Raw genomic sequence first — 24322 nt, 5'->3', positions numbered from 1 at the left:
GGGGCGCGGGAGAGGACGGCCGGGGCTCCCGTTCCACATCAGCGCACGGCCATCGGCGCCGAGGAGGCCGAGGGTAATCGGGAATGGACGAGGTGTCATGGCTGGGGCGGCGTTTCGGCCCCGGGAGGACGTTTCTCCGTTTCTCCGCGAGTGAGCCTCAGGTGCGGAGGGCGGCGGCGACGGTGGGGACGGGGCAGGGGGACGGGGCAGGGGGAGGCCGGGTCTCCTCGGACGCACCGACGCCGCGAAAGTCCCGGACGGAGCGCGGAGCCGTAGCTAAGAAACAGAGTCCGTTACGCCGTCGTCAGACTGTCAGTCTCCCCCCCCCACACACACGATTGCTGACTCGGCGGAGGAGCGGCGGCCATCTTGCGCCTCCAGAGTTGTCGTCCTCGTAGCCTGCAACGTGAAAATGACCCTTAATGGCCGAGCGCTGCGGTGCGGAAGGCCGTCTTCATCCTCCTCCCTCGATGTCTTATCAATTACGTCGTTCATTATTCACGGAGGTTGTAATTGGGGTTTTCGAGTAATTAGGTACTCGGACAAGTACCCAGTGGGAGGCGAGGTCAGGGGCCCCGGCGGAGGAGGCGCTGAGGGGGAGGGAGGAGAGGGAGGCAGAAGAGATGGGGAGGAGAGAAAGAGGAGATGGGAGGAGAAGAGATGGGGGTGGAAGGAGAGGGAGTGGGGGAGGATAGAGAGATAATAGGGGGGGTTGAAGAGGAGGAGGAGGAGGAGGAGGAGAAAAGGAAGAAGAAAAAGAAGAAGAAAAGACCGAACACGGCTGCCGGGGAGGGAGGCGGCGGCGGAAGGGGGGGGTGAGGGGAGGAGGGAGGAGGCGGCCCGGCAAGGTTGTTAGGTGTGCCGTGACCTCAGCTGGGTTGGAGATTCCGAATACGGCGCTGCGACCCTGCCTGCCTCCTTGCCCGCCTCCCTCCTCCCCCCGCCAGGCCCTCTTCCCGTCTTCCTAACTGTCTCTCCGCCTGCATGTCCGTCCATCCATTTCGGCCGAAAACGCGCCCACATTCGGCGCAGCATTCCGGTTTCTGGCGGCCGCCCTCGCCCTCCGCCCCGTCTATGGCTGGCGTCCCTGCTGCTCTCCTGCTCGGCGCCTTCGTCTTTCTGCTTGACCCGTGTGCTTTCCCTTGACTGCTTGCCCGCGCGGCCTCCACCTTGCCAACTCGCCCGACTGCCTGCTCACTCGCTCACTTGCTCGCTCCTCGCCAGCGCGGCGTCTCTCGCTCGCTCGATCTCTCTTTCTCTTCTGCCTGTCTTTTTCTCGCTCTTTCTGTCTCTTTCTCTGTCTCTGTCTCTTTGTCTCTCTCTCTCTCTCTCTCTCTCTCTCTCTCTCTCTCTCTCTCTCTCTCTCTCTCTCTCTCTCTCTCTCTCTCTCTTCTCTCTCTCTCTCTCTCTCTCTCACTCAGTACAAGAATGCAAGAAAATTAGCATATCTGGACGTAGAAGCGGATATTTCAAGCAGAGAGGAGACACAATCACGGGAAAGTACGTAGATGCGACCAACACACAAGTAGGGTAGATGTGCCAGGTCCTTTGGTAGATGATAGATAGCAGGTGGTAGATTTTCGGTAGCTGTGCCAGGTGATTTTCGGTAGTTGGTAGTTCAGTAGATGTGCCAATGTGCCAGGTAGTTCAGTAGATGTGCCAGGTAGTTTAATAGTTCTCTAGTTTGGTAGTTTGTCGCCGTGGCATACGCGTTTGAAGGTTCCGGCTGAAGAACCAGGGCGCGAAGACGAGGAGGCGGAGACGGCTTATAAGGAGTGCATGAAGAAGGCACAGAAGGAGGGGGAGGGGGGGCGTGCTGGAGGTAGGGAGGGAGATAGGGGAAGGAGGGAGAGGGAGGAATGGAGATAACAAAATATAAGGGAGTAAGATTGGGACAGACAGACAGACAGGCGCTGAATACACCGATAGTAACCCGAAGAGGGAGAGGGAGAGAGAAAGGGGGAGGGAGTTTGAATAATCCGCACGTGACTGGCAGATTTGTAGACAGACAGACACAGAGAAGACAACAGACGCGGTTCAGAGTAATAAAAGGCGAAAAAAAGCAAAAACAGAAAACGCCAGCGAAAGAGACAAGGGGAGAGTAAAACGGAAAAGTGGAGAATCCGATTTAGCCTTGAGAAAGAGGAGAGAAAAGTAGGAGAGAAAGATAATAGAGAAAAAGGTGACAGAGGAGACTGGGCGGAGGAAGAGAGAGAGAGAGAGAGAGAGAGAGAGAGAGAGAGAGAGAGAGAGAGAGAGAGAGAGAGAGAGAGAGAGAGAGAGAGAGAGAGAGAGAAGGGTGGCGAAGGAGGGAGGCAGGGGAGAAATAGGAAGAGGGAGGAGGGGGAGAAAGAGGGGATGGGGGGGCGGGGGCATCATGGCGGCGGGCAGGCAGGCTGGCGGGCGAGGGGAGTGGTAGGTGGGCCACGGGAGACACCATCACTACGGCGCAACATTGCAAGTTGCTCGGTCACTCACCCCGGCCGGCCAACTCCCTCCCCCCCCTCTCTCTCTCTCCCTCTCTCTCTCTCTCTCTCTCTCTCTCTCTCTCTCGCCTCTCCCCCCCCCGCCACTCCCCCGCCCGCCTTGCTCCCTTCACCCCCCCCCCTCCTTCGCCACCCTTGCCACTCCACCAACACGCCGCTCCACCTCTGTGCCCCGGCGTGTAACTGCTCGCTCGACCCACTAATTCATGCTTCATGGGAGAGGGGGAGAGGGAGAGGAAGAGGGAGAGAGGGTGAGGAAGAGGAAGAGAGGGAAAGGAAGAGAGGGAGAGGAAGAGGAAAATAGAGAGAGAGAAGAGAAGAAGAAGAAGAAGAAGAGAAGAAGAGAGAGGAGAAGAAGAAAAGAAGAAGAGAAAGAGGAAGAGGGAGAGGGATAGAGAGAGAGAGAGGGAGAGGGGGGGGGGGCAGAGACAGAAGAAGGAAGGAGGAGGCGGAGGTAAACAGGGAGATAGAGAAACTGCTCGCTATGGATATTTCAGGTTTTGCCGAGAGAGTCAAGAATTGTTCTCAGTATTTCACTGTTACTCATGTATCTTCTTGGTATCCGGGAGCGGGGGGAGGGGGCAAGGGGAGGGCATGGCCGGGGGGGGGAGGCTACAACGGCACCAAAGGTTCATGTTTCTTCTTTAACGTAATTTGTTAGCACTGCTACCGAGCTGAAGCCCATTATGCGATCTTGTATATCGTGTCGTGTGTTTTTCTCTCTCTCTCTCTCTCTCTCTCTCTCTCTCTTTCTCTCTTCTCTCTCTCTCTCTCTCTCTCTCTCGTTCTCTCTCGTTCTCTCTCTCTCTCTCTCCTCTCTCTCTCCTCTCTCCCTCTCCCTCTCCCTCTCCCTCCCTCCTCCTCCCTCCCTCCCTCCCTCCCTCTCCCTCCCTCCCTCCCTCCCTCTCTTCCTGTCTCTTTTTTTTTTATCTTTATCAGTTTTCTTATTAATGGTTTCATTTCGAGTCGCCGCCGCCTCCTGGAGTCGGCGGGGTTGGGGCGCACAGTCAGCTGGCGCCCCGGCAGGAGCCTCTGCTTTCACACCCTTGGATCCCCGGGCGCTGCTCCTACACGCCCATGGGGACTTTGTTGTTGTGGTTGTTGTTGTTGTTGCTGCTGCTGCTGCTGTTGTTGTTTTTGTTATTGTTGTTGATTTTGCTGTTGTTGTAGTTTAAATACGCACTTGTTACCTGGCGTATATTTCGTTCAAGGTTGTGAAGTAATTGGCAGGAGGAAGTGTTCGATTTTGACTTTCCTACGCAGCGCCCCCCCCCCTTATTTTAACCCACTACCCTTCGAGGCAAATGTGTCGAAATGTGTGCGAATTCTGACTCTGCTTCTCCCCCTCCCTCCCTCCCTCCCTCCCTCCCTCCCTCCCTTCATCTTCCGCTATTCCATTCTCCTATTCTCTTCCTCCTCACCATCATCATCTTTGTTATTCTCTCGCGCCTCCTTCGCCCGGCCCGAGTTCATCAGCGCCGCCCAACCTGGCTTCGCTTTGGGTCGGGTTGGCCGCTCCCGGTTTTTGTGCCTCGGCAATTATGATATATTTAATGAGTGCATATTTGTTTTTTATGCAAATGCGCTTAGCTACCATGAACCGATTGCTAATGCCGCGGTCGCACAAGCCTCATGTAGATTTTTGGCAGTCGGTCGCGACTTCCTTGGACACGTGACTCCCTTCCCCAGATTCACTTGTCGCCAGTGGTATTAAGTTTTCAGGGAATAATCAGCGCAGTATATATATTCCGTGTCACCTGTGTAGCGGCCCAGGCGGGTGACGTGCCCCACCTGTCTGCAAGGTTGTTAACCTCCTTTGCAATTTTTTTTCTTCGCTTTTTTGTAAGAAAAGAGTTGTGATTAATCTCCATAATATGCGCTATTTCAGTTAGGCGCCAGGAGTTATTTACCCAATGAATATATTTCTCGTCACGTGGGATTGATAATGGGTGGGGGAGGGATGGAGGGGGGAGGGGAGGGAGTGGGAGGCGCATTTTTTTAGGTCTTACAAGATCTCTCTGAACCCTGATTGGCCACCGGGGGGTTCTTTGCATAAACTCGTCGGTCTGATTGGCCGAGAGATTGGAAGAGGGCGGAGCTTCGCGTGTTGTTGAGAGGTGGAGGGGGGGTTGGGGGCTGGGGAAGGGGGAGAGGGACCCGACGACGCCAGCAGGCAGAACGAGGACAAGCCCTTGCGGTGTCCCCGGGTACACGTCGCGGGGGGTTGCGCGGGAACGGCGTGTCCCAGTTGCTGACCTAATGACGGATGTCCCGCGCCGCTTCCCCGGCGGAGAGGGGCCTGGGCTGGGGGGAGGGGGGAGGGGAGTGGGGCGTGACACCGTGACACCCTGAGGACGACCTTTGAGGCGCTTGGTACGGGGCGACGGGCCATTATCGCGCTTTGCTTTGCTCTATTTCTCCCCTCTTCCCTCCCTCCTCCTCTTTCTCCTCCTCCTCCTCCTCCTCCGCTTACGTCGAGGTTCTGCGAAGGTAGGGTTGTCCTAGATGTGTGGTATCCCGGGGGGCGAGCCGGGGATTAGCGCCTCCGCTGAGGGTCTTGGCCAGTTGCACTGATGCCCTCTCTTGCCTGACCCGCTCGAAACACGCTTGTGGAGAGGGAGGGAGAGAGAGAGGGAGAGAGAGAGAAAAAGAGGGTAAAAAGAGAGAGAGGGAGAGGGAGAGGCGGCAAGCAGGCGGAGGAGAGAAAGCAGCCTCCACTTACCGAGGCGCGAAATGGCCTGTTACGGGGCGACGCTGTCCAGCATCCGCGTGTCTCTTCTCCCAAGGTCAGGCCCGACTTGCGGTGCGGCTGCGGCTGCGGCGTCCTCTTCCGACGAACCAAGGGCCTCGCACTCGTCCTGACGGTGAAAACGGGTCTCCTTGGCACTCGCCGCTCTTGACTCACCGCGGAGGGACGAGGGGCGGGAGGGAGGGAGGAAGGGGAAGGGAGGGGAGGGGAGGGGAGGGGAGGGGAGGGAGTTTAGGTGCCTCCCTTTGCTCTTCTTCTTTTGTCTCTCTTCTCTACCTCTCCTTTTCTTTCCCCTCTTCTCTTCTTTCCCTCTTCTCCTCTTCCTTTCACTCCCTTTTCATCTCTTCTCTTCCCCCTCTTATCCTCTCCCTTTCCTCACTTCTGCCCTTCTTCACTTTCTCCCACTTCTCCCCCTCTGCTCCCTCTTCCCTTCTCCCTCTCTCCTCCTCCTCCCCTGCTTTCCTCCTGTCCCCTCTCTCCTCCATCCGCACTCCAGCCTTCCCCTTCCCTCCCTTCTCCTCCTCCGTCTCCCACTCACCTCCCTCTTCATCCTGAATGGCGGACGCCTCGCGCGTTCCCAGGGCGGCGGACCCTCAAGCAAGTTGGCAAGCATGCGGGCGAACTTCATCCCCCCCGCCCCCCTTTCCTTCCTACTCCCCTTTCCCCTTCCTATCCTCCTCCTCCCCCCCTCCTCCTCCCTCCTCCTCCTCCTCCTCCTCCTCCCTTCTCTCCTCCTCCTCTTCCTCCCCCCCTCCTCCTCCTCCTATTCCTCCCCCTCCTCCTCCTCCTCCTCTCGACCTCCTCCCCCCACGCCATACCCCATCCCCCCGGGGCGCGTCCGTACCCGGAGGAGACAAGCTGCGTGATTGCGATTTTTATCCAGCGACGACGTGGGGTGCCCAGGGTAGGAAAAAAACAAGGCAAAAACAAATAAAAACAAAAACAAAGGAAGGGCAAGAGTTGGAAGCGGCATTTCCGTGGATTCTCTCCCTCCCTCCCTCCCTCCCTCTTCCCCCCTCTTCTTTTCCCTTCCTCCTACCCCCTCCCCCTCGTGCGTACCCATCTTCCTCTTCCCCTACCCTCTTTTCCCTCCCCTTGTTCCCCTCCCCCCTTTTCGTTCCCTCCCCTCCCTAAACCCCACATCCCCTCCCCTCCCCTCCCCTACCCTCCCTTACCCCCACTTCCCCTCCCCTCCCCTCCCCTCCCCCACTTCCCCTCCCCTCCCCCACCCCCAATTCCCCTCCCCTCCCTTACCCGCACTTCCCCTCCTCCCCCCTCCCCCTCCCCCTCGTCCTCTGTAGTAGTCGTAGTCTCGTGCACGCAATCGATGCTGGAAGATAGTATGGACGTCACGTAGGAGGAGGATGGGGAGGGAGAGGGGAAGGGGGTGGTGTAGGACCGGCGGGGAGGGTGCGGGGGAAGGGGGGGTGGAGCAGAGTAAGGATGGGGATGGGGGTGGGGGGGGAGAAGGGGGATGATCGGGGTGGGATATGATGGTTTCGTCTTCGCCATCTCTCGTCTTCTTTCTCTCTCTCTCTCTCTCTCTCCTCCCCTCCGCTCCCCTCCCCTCCCCTTCCCTCCCCGTCACCTCCTCCTCTCCCATCCCCCACTCCCTTGCTTGTCCCCCCTCCCCCTCCTCCTGTGGCGCCATGGCAGCGTCGGGGAAGCGTGCCTGCCAAGCGGCCTGGGCAATATCAGCTGCAATTTATGGGCTGCCTCTTGCCCTTTTTTCATCATTGTTATTTCTTTAAAGGGTTGTTGCCTTGTGGCGGTTCGTTCACACTGGGGATTGGGCGGGGGGGGGGGAGGTAGAAGGGAAGGGGGTGAGGTGGAGGGGGGGTGTTCCTTTTCTGTGGGAGGGATGGGGTGGGTGTTAGAGGGGGGTAAGGGGGGGAGGTTATTCAGTTTGGAATTTCTTTCTCGCATGCTCATTTCTCGTATCATCACCACCACCACCATCACTTTCTCTCTATCACCACCACCACCATCACCATCACTTTCTCTCCATCACCACCACCATCTCCCTCCTCTCCCCCTCGTTCCCCACTTCGGCCCCACGCCATCCTCCCCTCGTCCTGCTTCCCCTTTTCCTCTTTTCCAGGAAAATTCCCCCGGAGGAAATAGGTCCAGCTTTGGCCGGGAAGGAAGGCAAGGGGGAGAAGCCTTTTTCCCCTCTGTCTCTTCTCTCTTCTCTTTTTTCCCCCTCTCATTTCTCCTACTACTACTTTTCTTTCTTCTCTCTCTTCCTCCTTTGCCTTCTTCTTCTTCTTCTTCTTCTTCTTCTTCTTCTTCTTTTCCTTTCTTTTCCGCCTTTTCTTCTTTTCTCTCCTCCTCCCTCCTTCTCAGTCCAATTCTCCCACCTCCTCTTTCTTCTTCTCCTTCTCTCTCCTTCCCCTCCTCCCTCTCCTTTCTCTCCTTTCTCTCCCTCTCCTTCCCCTCCTTCGCGGGTGCCGTGAGGCCGGAAGTCGCGCACAAGAGTGGGTCACGCACTGGACTCGCGGGGGGAGGGAGGGGAGGGGGAAGGGGGAAGGGGAGGAGGGGGGATCAGCACCCTGCCGCCTGGCCATTAACTTGATCCTTATTGATTAGTTTCCCAGTTGCGGCTTAGGTCAGAGGTCGCGCAGGGTCACGGTGAAGAAGGGAGGGGGACAGGGGGAGGAAGGAGGGGAGGAGGGAGGGAGGGAGGGGAGGAGAGAGGGAGGGAGGGAGGGAGGGAGGGGAGGGAGGGGGAGGGAGGGGGGAGGGGAGGAGGGAGGGAGGGAGGGAGGGGGAGGGAGGGAGGGGTTAGCTGAGGAGAGGTAGATGGGATCATTTGTGTGTCGGAGGTTTATAGATAGGACCTTTCTTTTTTTGGTGCTTTAGAAGGCCCGTTTGTTGGAGTCGCGCATTTTTTTTTTTATTCCCCCCCCCCCCTCTTTTTTAGAGATACTTGTATTACATATTTATGGTTAATGATTTTTTTTTCTTTTTGCAGTGAATGTGTTTCATTTAGTCCTTACAGTTTTTATAGCCATAATCCCTTCGAAGATTAACCGTTTTTCCCCGTAAATTTCTGCATAAATATTAACCAGTCATACCTGACTCTATTTATTCCCGTTTTCATTGGCATCTTCATGTATTTTTTGTGGGGGGGGAAATGTGATTCCCCTCGGTGTAAATTAACATATATTTTCTTTAAATTAACATATATTTTCTTGTTCTTTTTTCAGGTGAGTGCTGAGCGAATCGCAGGAAGGACACGATACGTACGTAACTGTTCGTGTTCATTCTAGAAAATATGAACTTTGCATAGGCTGTTTACTGGGCCTTTGCGGGGAGAAAGGCATTGCTTTCGGGCGCACATTATGCTTGGAAGTAAAGGCCGGGGGATTGGGGCGGCCGTGCGGGTGCGGGTGCGCGCATGACTATTGCGGGAAGGTAACTGGTTTGCTTCCATATTAGAGGAGTGTGGGTATGTAACACACGCACGCGCGCTCACACATTAACACACACATACCTGCACACACACACACACACACACACACACACACACACACACACACACACACACACACACACACACACACACACACACACACACACACACACACACACACACACACACACACACACACACACACACACACACATACATGTATGTATGCAGGTATGCATATGTATATCCCTATATACACATACATATGCATAAGCATAAACACACACATACACATCACATTTTGCATAATGCACAACCATGTAGGGGGAGAGTGGGGGGGGGGGGCATTGGTAAACTCCGGGTTGTGGCGCGTAGACTTCCCACACGCCACAACGCACGCATTCCTTTACACACAACAACAACGACACGCACACGCACACAGGCACGGACACACTCGCCTAGTTCTCGGGAACCTCTGACGCGGCACCTCAGGAGGGATCGCGTGACGGCGCCCACGCGGGCACGTGTCGCGCGACGGATAAACGCACGCGATGCCCGACGTGCGTTCATGGGGAGGGGGAGGGGGAGGGGGGGAAGAAGGGAGGAAGGGAAGGAGGGGTGAGAGGGAAGGGGGGGGGAAGGGGAGAGGAGAGGGAAGAGAGAGGAGAGGAGGAAATGAAGGGGCGTAATGAGAGAGAGACGAGAGGAGAAAAGTGCAGATAATTAGGTTTCCACATTTTGTATTATTTTGTTTATACTTCTGTAATTCTGTTTATTGTTTGGTCCTTCTTGTTTCTCTGTTGTTTTGGTTTCCTCTCGTTTTCTTCTTATTTTGGCTTCGTTTCTCATTCCTTGATCTTTCATCGTTTTTTTTTTACCTCTTTTATATATTTTTTATCCCACACTTCTTATACCCCCCCCCCACACACACACACTTTTTTTTTTTTCTCGAGTGGGATGCACTTCATTTTTTTTCAATTTTATTTGGTCAAGTCCGTGAATTTTTACGAATCTTATCTCCTAAAAATCATCTAAAAATGTTCTTTTCAATGATAACAAGTTCAATTTACAAGAGTAGCAATGTTGATAAGGTTGCGATAAGTGTCGGGAAGATTGACTTTTGGCGATAAGGCGGGTAATGTGAATAATAATATGAGCGAAAAGTTTTACTATTGCGGGTATGAACACACACACACGTACGTTCACACTCATCCTCTCTTTCTCTTTTTCTTTCTCTCTTTCTTTCTCTCTTTCTTTTTCTCTCTCTCTTTCTTTCTCTCTTTCTTTTTCTCTCTCTCTTTCTTTCTCTCTTTCTTTTTCTCTCGTTCTTTCTCTTTTTTTCATTTTCTTTCTTTTTCTTTCTTTCTTTCTCTTTCTCACACATACACACATACATATATTCATAAGTATTGAATGCTTTATCAGGCAAATGAGGTCAAGACTTTTTAAACTGGATATTTTTTCTTTGAACAGAATTTTCGATTACTAAAAATGTTATTTTTTATTTTTATTATTCAAGAAATAAAGAAGGAAGGGAGACAGACAGACAGAGAGAGGGAGAGGGAGAGGAGAAAGTGAGAGAGAGAGAGAGAAGAAAATGAAATAGAGGGAGGAGGCGAAGGTTAAGACGGCCAGGCAGACGAAGACTATTTACGTTTATGACGCCGATGACGCACCTGTTTGGATCTTGGAGGTGCTGCGAGTGAAGTGTGTGTGTGTGTGTGTGTGTGTGTGTGTGTGTGTGTGTGTGTGTGTGTGTGTGTGTGTGTGTGTGTGTGTGTGTGTGTGTGTGTGTGTCTGTGTCCGTGTCCGTGTCCGTGGGTCTGTGTGCCTGTCTCTGTCAGTGTCTGCCTGTCTATCTATCTATCTGTCTGTCTGTCTCTGTTAGTCTTTCTGCCTGTCTCTGTCAGTCTGTCTGTCTGTCTCTGTCAGTCTGTCTGCCTGTCTGTCTGTCTCTGTCATTCTTTCTGCCTGTCTGTCTGACTGTCTTTCTCTCAGTCTTTTGTCATTTGGAATGGATGTACCAAGCGCGCTCCATTACCCTCAACGCGCATCCTTCACCGTGGGTTACCTGTTGCAGTTGCGTCTTTTGCAGCGCAACCTAAGCGCACTTGTCTTCCCTGCGCAGGTCCTTTGTGTCTAACCAGCGCGCCCCTGAGACCTCCGCTGTCCTCAAGTTGCGATGTTGCACCATTGCAATGTTTCGTTTCCCCTTCTCTCTCTCTCTCTCTCTCTCTCTCTCTCTCTCTCTCTCTCTCTCTCTCTCTCTCTCTCTGCTCTCTCATCTACTCTCTCTCTCGATCTTTCCTTGTTCCGTCTTCCATCGGATGGGGATGACATGTAAGATACGGAGAGATGGAAAACTCTTGCTTTCTCCTTCGGTTTGTGGATTCTTTGCTTTTTCTCTGCTTTTCACCTTTCTTTTGTTCATTTTACGGTTTTCCCGCTTCTTCGTCTTTCTTTCTTTCTTTCTTTCTTTCTTTCTATCTTTCCCTCATTATTTCTCTCTCTCTTTCTTTCTCTCCTCCTCCTCCTCCTCCCCCCTGTTCTCTCCTCCTACCCTCCTCCTCCTTCCTTCCCTCCTCCCCTCCTCCTCCCCCTCCCCCTCCTCCTCCTCCCTCTTTTCCTTCCCTTCTCCCTCTTCTCCCTCCTTTTCCAGCGGGAGGGTAGCCAGGTCACAGGGTCTGCCGGCGGCTGGCCTTCCGTGCAGCAGCAGCAGCAGCAGCAGCAGCAGTCTTGCAGGGTGGATTGGGTTACACAGGAGATCCGTAGGTTGCAGTCTGAGGCGCTCGGCTGACGGAACTGCTGTTGGAACTGGTTGCCAGGAGGCCGGCCTTGGGTACGATTTTCTGTCTCCCTTTTGCTTTCCTTACGTGGAGGGGGAGGGGGAGGGAGAGGGAAGAGGGGGAGGGAGAGGGAGAGGGGAGAGGGAAGAGGGGTGGAGGGAGAGGGAGAGGGGAGAGGGAGAAGAAGAATAAGAGGATGGAAGGGGAAGAGAAGGAGGAGGAGGAGGAAGGGGGTTTCGATGAGAGGGAGGGAGAGAATAAAGAAAAGGAGAGAGAAAGAAAGGGGAGGGGAGCAGAAGGAGAAAGAAGTGGAAGAGGAGGATGTTTATTGGCTCGCCTGCATTGAAATTCTTGATAAACATGTGATAAAAGAGGAAAAAAAAAGAGTTGAGAAGAGAGAGAGAGAGAGAGAGAGAGAGAGAGAGAGAGAGAGAGAGAGAGAGAGAGAGAGAGAGAGAGAGAGAGAGAGAGAGAGAGAGAGAGAGAGAGAGAGAAAGGGATGAGAGAGGGAGGTAGCGAGGGTAGGTAAGGAGGGAAAGGTTAAGGAAGCTCCCACGCCCGTCCCCCCCCTCCCCCTCCCCCTCCCCCGTCCCCATATGTCCATCCGCCCGCCGCCCTTCTCCCTGCCACGGGGGGGGGGGGGTAGAAGTCCCGCGCCCGTGCTCCTCTCCGCCCGCGTCACTTTCCGCCCGCGTCGTCATCGTGGGCGTCGTCTTCGTGGGCGTGGCGTGTTTGCGTTTCTGAGTAGCTTGCGTCGTGTTTTTTCCCCCGTCGTTTTGTCCTGATCTCATCTGGTTTTTTTATTATTTGTAGTAGTAGTATCATCATCACTGCCTCTTAATTAACTTCCCTTTCTCTTCCTCTGTTCTTCCTCTCCACGTTTCCGCTTTCTGTATATCCTCTCACTCTCCCTCTTTACCTCTCCTCTTCCTCCCTTTCTCCTCTCTTCCTCTTCACCTCTCCTCTTCCTCCCTTTCTCCTCTCTCCCTCTTCACCTCTCCTCTTCCTCCTTCTCTCCTCTCTCCCTCTTTACCTCTCCTCTTCCTCCCTTTCTCCTCTCTCCCTCTTCACCTCTCCTCTTCCTCCTTCCCCCCCTCTTGCTGCTCACCTCTCGTCCCCCCCTCCCCCCTCCCCCCAAGGGCGACGGCGAAGCCCCTGCGCCGCGGGGCACGTCAGGCCCTGCCATAACCCGGTCCGCTCTCCCGTATTGATGTTTTGTTGAAGTTGGGGTATTATTATGCAGAGGTACAGTACCATAGTGTTGCAAGGTTGCAAGGGGGTGGACTCGTGCATTCCGGTTCCCCTTATGGCAGTGCTCATAAAGGGGGCGGTGGGGGGGGGGTGCGCAGGCCTTCATTGTGCGGACCGGACTGGGCTATGCTAATTAGGTGATTATCAGCCCCGTAAGTCGCTCGCTGACGGCCAGCAGGAAGGGGATTATAGGCTTAAAGGACGCCGGGCAGAGGGACGCGGAAAAGCACGGCGGCGAGAGGGGGTGTCTGTGGCGAGAGAGAGGGAGGGAGGGAGGTGGAAGGGAGAGAGGGAGGAGGAAGGGGGAAGGGAAAGAGGGAGGAGGAAGGGGGGAAGGGAAAGGAGGGGGAAAGAGTGTGAGAGCGTGAGAGTGAGAAGGGGAGGGAGAGAAAGTGAAGGAGTTGGGGAGAGAAAGGAAGGGAAGGAGCGAGAGAGGTAACGAAGGAAGAATATAAGAAGACGGAGAGTTCCGAAAACAAGGAGGGAGAAGGAAAACGAAAAAGAAAATTGAAGAAAAGAGAGGTCTTAAAAAAAAAGTAAATAAAAAAAATAAAGAGAGGGGGAAGGAGACAAACGGCGAAAGAAATAGCAGGCAAGAAGAAGAAAAGAAAAGAAGAAGAAAGGAAGAAGGAGAAAAGAAGAAGAAGAAGAAGAAGAAGAAGAAGAAAGGTAAAGAAAAGAAAAAAAGAAAGAGAAAAAGAAAACGATAAACAACCGGTGCACATGGACGGCGACCGACATCAAAAGACGTACACAGAGGGACGCTCACGGGGGACGCACACAGTCACAGCAACACCCACTTCAGAAATCTATGGAATGAGGGGTGGGGAGGGAGGGGGGCAGGGGGCAGGGGAGAGGAAGGGAGCAGGGGACAGGGGAGAGGAAGAGGACTGGGGGCGAGGGGGGGGAGGAAATATTTTGAAAAGGGGACGGTATTATTGGGTCGGAAAGTTGCAACAAATTGGCAGTTGGGGAGGCTATTGACGACGACGGTTGCAAAGAGGCAAAGGTAATGATAATCGCCTTACGGGGTGAGGAAGTGGGAGAGGTGGGGAAAGGAGGGAGGGGGGGGGCTCGGGGAAGGGGCGGGGGATGAAGTGGGGGGGGTGATGGGAGCAAAAGGGGGGGGGGGGAGGTTAAGGAGGAGTAAGATTTTTTTAAAGATTAGTGTCCGTCCCTTTTTTTTCCCTCTAATTGAGCAGTTTTGCAATTTGAGTTGTTGCACCCCGGCGAGGCTGTCATAGCTCGTGTCAGATCGCGGATGGGCTTTTTTTTTTAGGACGAAAGGGAGAGGGAATTCGAGAGAAAGAGAAGGAGGAGGAGGAGGAGGAGGAGATGGTGATGATGAGGAAATAGAAGGAGAGGAAGAGAAGAAGGAAGAAGAAAAAGGAGAAGAAAAGGGGCGACCAGGAGCAGAACGAGTGGAGATGGAGGAGGAGGAGGAAAAAGGGAAAAGAGAAAGAGGATGGAAAAGAAAAGAGAGAGAGAGAGTAGAGAGAGAGAGAGAGGAGAGAGAGAGAGAGAGAGAGAGAGAGAGAGGAAATATGAGATGGAGACGGAGAAAGTGAGAGGGGGAAGGGGAGATTTTAATGAAGATGAGAATGTGAGAAAGAAGGATAGAATAAGAGAGAAAGAGGCAGAGAAAAGGACGGAGGGAGAGAGGAGAGAGAGAGAGAGAGAGAGAAAGAGAAAGAGAAAGAGAAAGAGAAAGAGAAAGAGGAGGAGAAAGAGAAAGAGAGAGAGGAGAGAGAGAGAGAGAGAAGAAATCCAATGCGGGAGACGGAGGTCGGGGGGGGGGTCGTGCTTTCCAACAGGAGCCGGTCGTTAGAACAAAACATTACGTGCTTTCTATTGTGTATTCATGATCCCGCATTCTTTATGACTGCGCTCGCCTGCATTCCTATCTCGTCCCCTATTCGCTCTTTCTCCCTTCCACCTCCTCCCTCCTGCCTGCCCCTCTCCCTCCCTCCCTCCCTCCCTCCCTCCCTCCCTCCCTCCCTCCCTCCTCCCTCCCGCCTCCCTCTTCATTTACTTTCATTTCATTTCGTCTCTCTCCTGCTCTCTCTCTCTCTCTCCTCCCTCTTCTCTTCTCTCTCTCTCTCTCTCTACTCTCTCTCTCTCTCTCCACTCCTCATCTCTCTCCTAGGAATCTCTCTTCCTCAATCTCCTCTCGCTTCTCTCTCTCCTCCTCATCTACTCATCTTCTCTCTCTCTCCATCTCTCCTCCTTTCTCTCTCCTTACATCTCTCTCTCTCCTCTCAGTCTCTATCCTCTCTCTCTCTCTCTCATCTTCTCTCTCTCATCTCTCTCTCTCTCCTCTCTCTCTCTCTCTCTCCTCTCTCTATCTCTCTCTCTCTCTCTTCTTCTCTCTCTCTATCTCTCTCTCTCTCCCTCTCTCTCTCTCTCTCTCTCTCTCTCTCCTCTCTCTCTCTCTCTCTCTCTCTCTCTCTCCTCCCCTCCTCTCTGCTCTCTCTCTCTCCCCCTCTCATCTCTCTCGTCTCTTCTCTCTCTCTCATTCATCTGCTCTCCATCTCTCTCTCCCCTTCTCCTCTCTCTCTCTTCTCCTCCTCTCTCTTCCTTCCTCTCTCATCCGTCTCTTCTCCCTCTCTCTCTCCCTCTCCTCTCCCTCTCCCTCCCCTCTCTCTCTCTCTCCCCTCTCTCTCTCTCCCTCCTCTCTTCTCTCTCACGTCTCATCTCCTCTCTCTCGCTCTCTCTCTCTTCCTCGTCTCCTATTCTTATTATTTATCTCTTATTTAGATGTTCATTGCCCCTTTCGTGAGCCTTTGTCTCTCATTCTTTCTTCATTCCTCATTCTCCTCATTTGCTCCTTACGATTCCTCCCTATTTATCAGTCGTCCATTCCCTGTTCTTGATTTTTTTCTTTTTTTTTTCTCTCTCTCATCCCTCGCTGCAGCTTCCCTGTGCTTGTGTTCCAGCTTCTCTTTATTCTTCCGGTTTTTTAAAATCTTCCTTTACTTTCATCTTATTCATTTCCTTCTTCTTCTTCCTCCTCCTTTTCTTCCTCCTACTCCTCTTCCTTTTCGTCCTGGTCCCCCTTCTTCCTCCTCCTCCTCCGTCTTCCCTTTCTCCTTGTCTTCCTCCTCCTCCTCCGTCTTCCCTTTCTGCTTGTCTTCCTCCTCCTTCCCCTCTTCCTCCTTCTCTTATCCCTCTTCCCCCTCCTCCTCTTCTTCTTCTTCTTCTTCTTCTTCTTCTTCTTCTTCTTCTTCCTTCTCCTTTTCCTCCTCCTCCTCCTCCTCCTCCTCCTCCTCCTCTCCTCCTCCTCCTCCTCCTCCTCTCCTCCTCCTCCTCCTCCTCTCCTCCTCCTCCTCCTCCTCCTCCTCCTCTCCTCCTCTCCTCCTCTCCCTCCTCCTCCTCCGCGTCCTCGTCCTCGTCCTCCTCCTCCTCCTCTTCCTTCCTCTCCTCAACTCTCCTCCTCCTCTCCTCCTCCTCTCCCCGCCTCCTCCTCCTCTCCCCGCCTCCCTCCTCCTACCTCCTCCCTCCCTCCTCCTCCTCCTCCTCCTCCTCTCCTCCTCCTCCTTCCTCCTCAGTCTTCCTCATCCCCCCTCCTCCTCCTCCTCCCTCATCATCCTGCCTCTCCTCCTCCTCCTCCTCTCCTCCTCTCCTCCTTCCTCCTCCTCCTCTCCTTCTCCTTCCCTCTCCTCCTCCTCCTCCTCCATTCTCCTCCTCCTCCCCTCCTCCTCTCCTCCGCTCTCCTCCTCCTCTCCTCCTCCCTCCTCCTCTCCTCCTCCTCCTTCCTCCTCCTCCTCTCCCTGTGCCTCCTCCTCCTCCTCTCCTCCTCCTCCTCCTCTCCTCCTCCTCCTCCTCCTCCTCCTCTCCTCCTCTCCCCTCCTCTCCTCCTCTCCTCCTCTCTCCTCCTCCTCCTCTCCTCCCCTCTCCTCCTCCTCCTCCTCCCCTCCTCCTCCTCCTCTCCTCCTCCTCCTCCTCCTCCTCCTCTCCTCCTCCCTCCTCCTCTCCTGTCCTCCTCCTCCTCCTCCTCCTCTCCTCTCCTCCTTCTCCCTACTCCTCCTCCTCTCCTCCCCTCCTCCTCTCCTCCTCCTCCTCCTCCTCCTCCTCCTTCCCACTCCCTCCTCCTCCTCCTCCTTCCTCACTCCCTCCTCTCCTCCTCCTCTCCTCCTCCTCCTCCTCCTCCTCCTCCTCCTCCTCCTCCTCCTTGCCTTTCGTCTCCTTTTATCCATTCCATTTTAGCCTTTTTCTTTTCTCTTTTCTCTTTTCTTTCTAGGACGAGTTCGCTTTGTCTTAGCGTCTGAGAAGATGAAGCGGAGACCCTGATTTTTATTTTTTATTTATTTATTTTTTTTTTTTTCTTTCTTTCTTTCTTTCATTATTCTGTCTCGGGATATTTTTCCCCTCAGTATTTTTCTTTCTTCCGATTCTCATTTGCGATTCTTGGAAAGGACTGTTTTGCTCAGGGAGGGGTGGGGGGGGGGAGGGGGGAGGTAGCGGGCTGGTTGCGGGGGAGGTGGGTTGGGAAGGGGGGGGGGTGCTGGGAGATGAAAGGGAATGCTGATGAAAGAGCATAATGGAAGATGAAGAAGAAATGACCTGAATGATCTGGATGAAAGAGAGGAAAGAAGAGAGAGGGAAGGAGAGAAATAAGGTGGGGGAAGAAAGGAGTGGAAGAGAGAGAGAGAGAGAGAGGGAGAGGGAGAGGGAGAGAGAGAGGGAGAGAGAGAGGAGAGAGGGAGAGGGAGAGGGAGAGGGAGAGAGAGAGAGGGAGAGGGAGGGAGGGATAGAAAGAATAGAACAGAAAGGAAATCAGAAACAGAAAGAGGGGGAGAAGAGAATACCAATAATGATAATGAAGACGACGACGATGACCACGAGAGACAAAAAAAGACTGAAGAAGAAAAAGAACAAGAAGAAGAAGAAGAAAAGAAACTACACGAAGAACAGCAGAAGACAAGCAAATGAGTCACGTTGTTTGACAAACGAAACCACAACAAAGGCCGTCCGTCCGAAGCTCGAGCGAAAGAATAATAAACCTTAGCTCTTCGGCTCTGCTGCGCCCTCTGCTGGATGGCGAGGGGGAGGAGGAGGGGGGAAGAAGGAGGAAGAGGAGGAGAATGAAGAAGAGGAGGAAAGTGGAGGAGATGGAGGAGAAAAGAAGATAATAATAATAATGATAATAATAATAATGATAATAATAATAATAATAATAATAATAATAATAATAATAATAATAATAATAATAATAATAATAGTTTATTATTAAGGGGAAGGCTGCGAGGAAGAAAGGAGGGAAGAGCAGACTGGGAAGCGGAGAAGGCGAAGGGCAGAAGGGAGGAAGCAGAAGCAGAAGCAGAAGCAGGGCGGTCCCCCTCGTGCGCCGCGGCGGCGGGCTCTGCGTGCCTTAGTGCGCCTCACGCCTCGACCCCAGCGGCTGGAGAGGAGGTGGGAGGGGGGAAGGCATAGGGAGGCTTCACCTGAGGTCTTTGATGATATAAAGCTACAAGTTGTTAACTGCTTTTGTCGCAGCAGGACGCGACGGCGGCACGGAAGGTGGCTTCTGCTGACGAGGAGGAGGTCGGGGTTTGCTCTCGCCTTCCCGTGACATGTATCGGGATGTCGCGTTCCTCCTCCTCCTCCTCCTCCTCCTCCTCCTCCTCCTCCTCCTCCTCCTCCTCCTCCCCTCCTCTGCCCTCCTCCTCTCCTCCTCCTCCTCCTCCTTCCTCCGCCCTCCTCTCCTCCTCTCCTCCTCTTTCCTCCTCCTCCTCGCCCCTCTTCCTCCTCCTTCCCCTCCCCCCCTCCTCCTCCTCCTCTCCACCTCCTCATCCTCCTCCTTCCCCTCCTCCTCCTCCTTCCCCTCCTCCTCCTCCCCCTCCTCCTCCTCCTCCTCCTCCTCCTTCCCCTCCCCCCTCCTCCTCCTCCTCCTGCTGCTGTCCCCGCGGCGCAAGGATCCTCGAGGACAGCGCAAGCACTCCCCAGGGGCCGGAGGGAGCGATGGGAAGGACGGGGGGGGGGTTGCAGGACGCGGGAGGCCTGCGGCGTCGGGTCCCTGGGATGGATCCTCGGCTGTTATTTTACCGAGGGCGCGATGACGCGGACCGGCTGCCCCACTGACAGACGCCGCCCTAATGGTTCGGGGGCCATACAGTGGGTGTTGATGTGCAGGGCGAGGAGGCTGCAAGGCGCTTTGTTGCAGCCTGGCGATGGTGTGTGCAGGGGAGACCGCGGGAATTGTAGGGGCTTCGAGGGGCGCGCTCATCCGCCGACCTTTTTGTTGGTCTGTTTTTTTTATTTTATTTTTTTTTTTTTGGGGGGGTGGGGGCGAAGGTGGGAGGGGGGAGGGATAGGGAGAAAGGGAGAAAGAGGGGCGCGGGGGGGGGGGGGGTCGGGTTGAGGACGACGTGGCACACCGGGAGGAACGCCGGGAAGGAAGGAGGTCCTCGCGTCTTAAGGTGCGGGAGGAAGGAGGAGGATTCTTCCTGTCTATCTCCCCCTCCCCCCTCCCCTTTCCCTCTCTCCCCCTCTTCCTCCTTCACTCCCTCCTTCACTCCCTCACTCTCCTCCTACCGCCTCTCCTTCCTTCTCCTCCTTTCTCCTCTCCTCTCCCCTTGCCCTCCTCCCCCCCCGCCCTCCCCCTCCTGTGGCCTGAGGGACGCCCGCGTGTCCGCTTGCTTGTGCTTCTGTGTATGCAGAGTGTACCCGGCGAGGGGCGTGTGTACTCAGCCCGGCCTCCTGCTTTCGTATATGTGTAGTGGGAGGGAGGGAGAGAGAGAGAGAGAGAGAGAGAGAGAGAGAGGAGAGAGAGAGAGAGAGAGATAGAGAGATAGATAGAAGAAGTGAGTTGAGTGAGTTGAGTGAGCGTATGGTGTGTGGTGTTGTGTGTGTGTGTGTGGTGGTGTGGTGGTGTGTGTGTGTGGTGTGTGTGTGTGTGTGTGTGTGTGTGTGTGTGTAGGCGGGGGCGGCGGCGGGGGTGGGGGGTTTGAGGAAGAACAAGGAGAAGGAGGGCTTGGACGGAGGGAGTAGGAGTAGGAATGGGCAAGGGAGGGAGGGATGGGGGTATGGGGGAGGAAGGAGGAGGGGGGGGGGGCGAAAAAGGGGTCGAGGAGCTTGTTAAAAATGCAACGGTTGGGAAAAATGCAGGTTTTTTAGCCGGTTGCACAAGGTGTGCGCGGGGCGCGCGCGCGCCGCGGACGAGCCTGTTGGTCCTCACTCCCACCCCTCTCGTTCCCCCCCCTTTAATTCCGCGCTGCGGCGTCTGGGTCCCGTTGCATGCGCTGAAGAAGGGCCTCTGCTCTGGGAGTCACGTGTTGATGCACTCCCTGCCCGCCCCGCCTCCCCCTCCCCCCTCACCTGCCATCCCCCACTGCCTCATACCACCGTTCACTTCATGTTTCTTCACGTGTGCAATCTCACACATACATATTAACATTCCTACACTTACACACGCATGTATGTACAGATATACGTACACGCAAACGTAAACACACGCACGCACGCACACGCACACCTCACGTACACACGCACGCACACACCTCACGTACACACGCACGCACACACACACACACGCGCACGCACGCACACACGCACGCACACGCATACACACGAACACACACGCTCACCTCACGCACACGCACACACGCACACCTCGACCGCCACCACCTTTAACCGATGTCTTTCCATCCTGTCACAGCCAATAATATTTCTCTCCCATATCATAACTAGTTATTGACAGCTTCCAGCCCCTTTGCCGCTCTCCCTCTCCCGTCCCCTCCCCGTCTCCCCTCCTCTCCTCTCCTCTCTCCTTCCTTCCCATTCCATCCCCTCCCCTCCCCCTTCTCCCCTCCCCTCCTCTCCCCTCCCCTTCCCCTGTCCTCCCATTCTCTCTCCCCTCTTCCCCCGCCCTCTCCCCCTCCTTCCCCCTCCTTCCCCTTCCCTTGCCGCCACAAATAAGGTTAGGTTCTATTTGCCACCCCTCAGCCTATCTTATCGCCGGAAAGCTATTTTTCCGGGGGTAGCTTCAGGGGGAGGGGGGAGGGGGTGAGAGAGAAAGAGGGAGAGGGAGAGGGAAGGAGAACCGGAGGAAGGGAAGAAGAGAGGGAGAGGGAAAAAGGGAAGAATTGATAATATAGATAAGCGGAGAGGGAAAGAGAGGAGACTGGATAATATAAGAGGGAAGGGGCAGGAGCGAATGGAATAAAGGACAGTAAAGAAAGAAAAAAATAGAAGAAGAAATAAAAAAAGAGGGTGATAAGCAGAAAGAAGATTATTTTTCACCTCTTTCCACGCTCTCAGCCGCCCCCTCCCTCTCCCCCTTCCCCTCCCCCCTTCCCCTCCCCCCTTCCCCTCCCCCCTTCCCCCCATGCATAAGGCCTATTGCCCAATCTCCTTCACCCGAAATGGGTTTTTGGCTTAATTTTCACTTTAAAGGATTTCCTTTCTGTTTGGAAAAGGAAAAGCAGATCCGTTTCCGTTCTGTTTATTTACGCATTTTTATTTTTTTTCTCTCGCTCTCCTTTCATCTTTCATCATTATTTTCACTCTCCATTTACTCTTCTCTTGTATCTTTATTTATGCTTTTTTTGGGGGGGAGGGAGGGGAGGGAGGGGGAGGGAGGGGGGGGTTTTTCCCACCGATGTTTTATCCCCTTTCTCACTTTCTCCCCATTTCTTCTTCCTTCGTCTGCCCTTCCTGTTCCTATCTCCCTTTCCCTCTTCCTCTCCTTCCGTTCCTCCCCCTTCTAACCTTCCTTCTCTCCCTTCTGTTTCCTCTCCCCTTCCCCCTCCGTCTCCCTTTCCCTCCTCATCCCCCTACTTCCTCTCCCCCTCTTCCCCTCCCCATCACTATGTTTCCCCTTCTCTCCCCTCCATTTCCCCCTCCTTATTCATTCTCCCTTCCTACCCGTTTTCTCCCCTTACCTCCCCCTTCCCCTTCCTCCCCCTACCTCCTCCCTTCCTCTCCCTCTTCCTCCTTCCTCCTTTCTCCTTCCTCTCGCCCAACTCCCCCCCCCCCCACTTCCACCTATCTCTCCCTTCTTCCTTCCTCTCGCTCTCCATCTCCCTCTCCTCTTCCTCCTTCCTCTCCCTCTCCCTCTCCCTCTCCCTCTCCCTCTCCCTCTCCCTCTTCTTCTTCCCTATTTTTTCCGTTCGGCCATTTCTCGGGCTTCCTCCCCTCCGTCGGCGGCTCTCACGTGGTGCTCCCCCTCGGCCGTTGCCATGACGACGCGCCGGTGGGTGACGACGCCGCGGGATCTTGATGTCGGCTGTTTTTCGCGTGCATTTCCTCGCTCGGAGATTGTTGGTTTGTCCTTTTATTTTCTGTTTTGTTTGTTTTGGGAGGGTACAGGGGTAGGGTGGAGGGGGACAGTGGTTGGGTAGAGAGGGTAGGGCGGTTATGTTTTCTTTTTTTCGTGTTCTTGTTTTGGGTGTGTGCGTGTTTGTTTGTTTTTCGTTGAGAGTTATTTTTTGTCGTTAATTCGAGTGCATGTTTTTTTTTCCTCTTGTCTTTTTCTATTATTCTCTCTCTCTCTCTCTCTCTCTCTCTCTCATTCTCTCTCTCTCTCTCTCTCTCTCTCTCTTTTTTTTCTCTCTCTCTTTTCTCATTTCTTTTCTCTCTCTCCTTCTCTTCTCTCTCTCTCTCTCTCATTCTCTCTCTCTCTCTCTCATTCTCTCTCTCTTCTCATTCTCTCTCTCTCTCTCATTCCCCTCTCTCTCTCTCTCTCTCTCTCTCCCCCTCCTTCCCTCCCTCCCCCCTCCCTCCCTCCCTCCCTCCCTCCCCCCTCCCCCCTCATCACTCGGCCTCCCTCCGCCTTGAGTTATTTTGTCAGCGTGAGAAGGTCGCCAAGGGAGAGAATTAAAGGGGAGATGTAGTACAAGGGGAGATTTTTTCACCTTTTTTCCCCCTCCCTCCCTCCCTTCCTTTCTTACAGTTTTTCCTTCTTTCTCTTTCTCTCGCTTTCTCTCTTTCTCCTGTGTTGTGCTCTTCTTTTCTCTCTTTGTTGGTCGTCAAAGGCGTATAGGAGGGGCGGGGCGAGAGGGGTGGGGAGGGGCGGGGCGAGAGGGGTGGGGAGGGGCGGGGCGAGAGGGGTGGGGAGGGGCGGGGCGAGGGGGGAGGAGAGGGGGGGAAGGAGGGAAGGGAAGGATGGGAAAGGAAGAGGAAGAGGAAGAGAGGAGAGGAAAGATGAGATGAGAGGAGATAGGAAGAGGAGAGCGTTCGTAGGGTAGACTAAGAGGGAGGAAAGGGGGGGAGGGGGGGGACTACCCACTTTGTATAGGTCGAAGAGGGCGGTGGATGGGGGGGGTAGCGGGGGTAGGGTTGTGTGGGGGGGAGAAGGGGGAGAGGGTTTTCCAGCGTAGGTATGAAGAGAAGCGAGAGTTATGACCTCACGTGTTTGTGTTGGTCTGCTGCGCCGCCATTGTCCGTCTCCGTTGTTAATTCGAAAGGAATTGTTATTTATGAAACGGTTTTTATGCGGCCGACAACACCGCTGGTTTGGGTCGCCCCCTCCCCTCTCCCTCCCCTCTGCCTCCCCTCTGCTTCCTCCTCCCTTCTTTTTCTTCCTCTCCCTCCTCCCCCCTCCGTTTCTCTCCCGTCCCTTTCCTTCTTTTTCCTCCTCTCCCTCCTCTTCCTTCCTGCTCTCCTTCCTCTTCTCTCTCTCTCTCTCTCTCTCTCCCTTTCTTTTCCCTCCTCCTTTCTCCACTTCTTCCTCCTCCTTCGCCAATTTCTTTCCTGTTTCCTGTTCACAATTTTCGTTCCTCAGAGAGATACTGATGAGTATGATGTCATTTCTCTTCTCCGTTTGCTCTCGAAAATTTATCTTCCTCAATTATCGTCCGCTTCCTCTTCTTCTTCTTCTTCTTCTTCTTCTTCTTCTTCTTCATCTTATTATTATTATTTATTTTCTTCTTCGTCCTCTTCCTCCTACCCCCTATCCCCTACCCCCTCCTCCTGCCATCCCCCTCCTCCTTTTCCCTTCCTCCTCCTCCCCCTCCTCCTTTTCCCTTCCTCCCCCTCCTCCTCCTTTATCCCTCCCCCTTCTCCCCCTCCCTTCCTCATCTTTCGCTGGAGGAGGAAGCGATAGCCATCTTTTTTTGCAGACGCAGGGGAGCACTTAGCAATTTTTACTTTCATAATCTTTGCTGGTGTTGCTGGCCACTTGGCGTGCAAGTTGCCGATTCTCTTGCATCGTGTTATAGACATTTACTTATAGAGACAGGATGTGCATGCGTAAGTGCATATGTGAATACATACTTACGTATATACTTACATATATACTTACATATATACTTACATATATACTTACATATATACTTACATATATATTTACATACATACTTACATATATACTTACATATATACTTACATATATACATACATACATACATACACACATACATTCATTCATTCATTCATTCATTCATTCATTCATTCATTCATTCATACATACATACATACATACATACATACATACACACACACACACACACACACACACACACATACATACATACATACATACATACATACACACACACACACACACACACACACACACACACACACACACACACATACATACATACATACATACATACATACATACATACATACATACATACTAAATCATCCACATATCACAAAAATAAAGATAGATATGAAATATATTAGTAAA

Source organism: Penaeus monodon, chromosome 26 (assembly GCF_015228065.2).
Source record: "Penaeus monodon isolate SGIC_2016 chromosome 26, NSTDA_Pmon_1, whole genome shotgun sequence".
Classification (NCBI taxonomy): Eukaryota; Metazoa; Arthropoda; class Malacostraca; order Decapoda; family Penaeidae; genus Penaeus; species Penaeus monodon.
Note: the sequence above shows the minus strand (reverse complement) of the source record.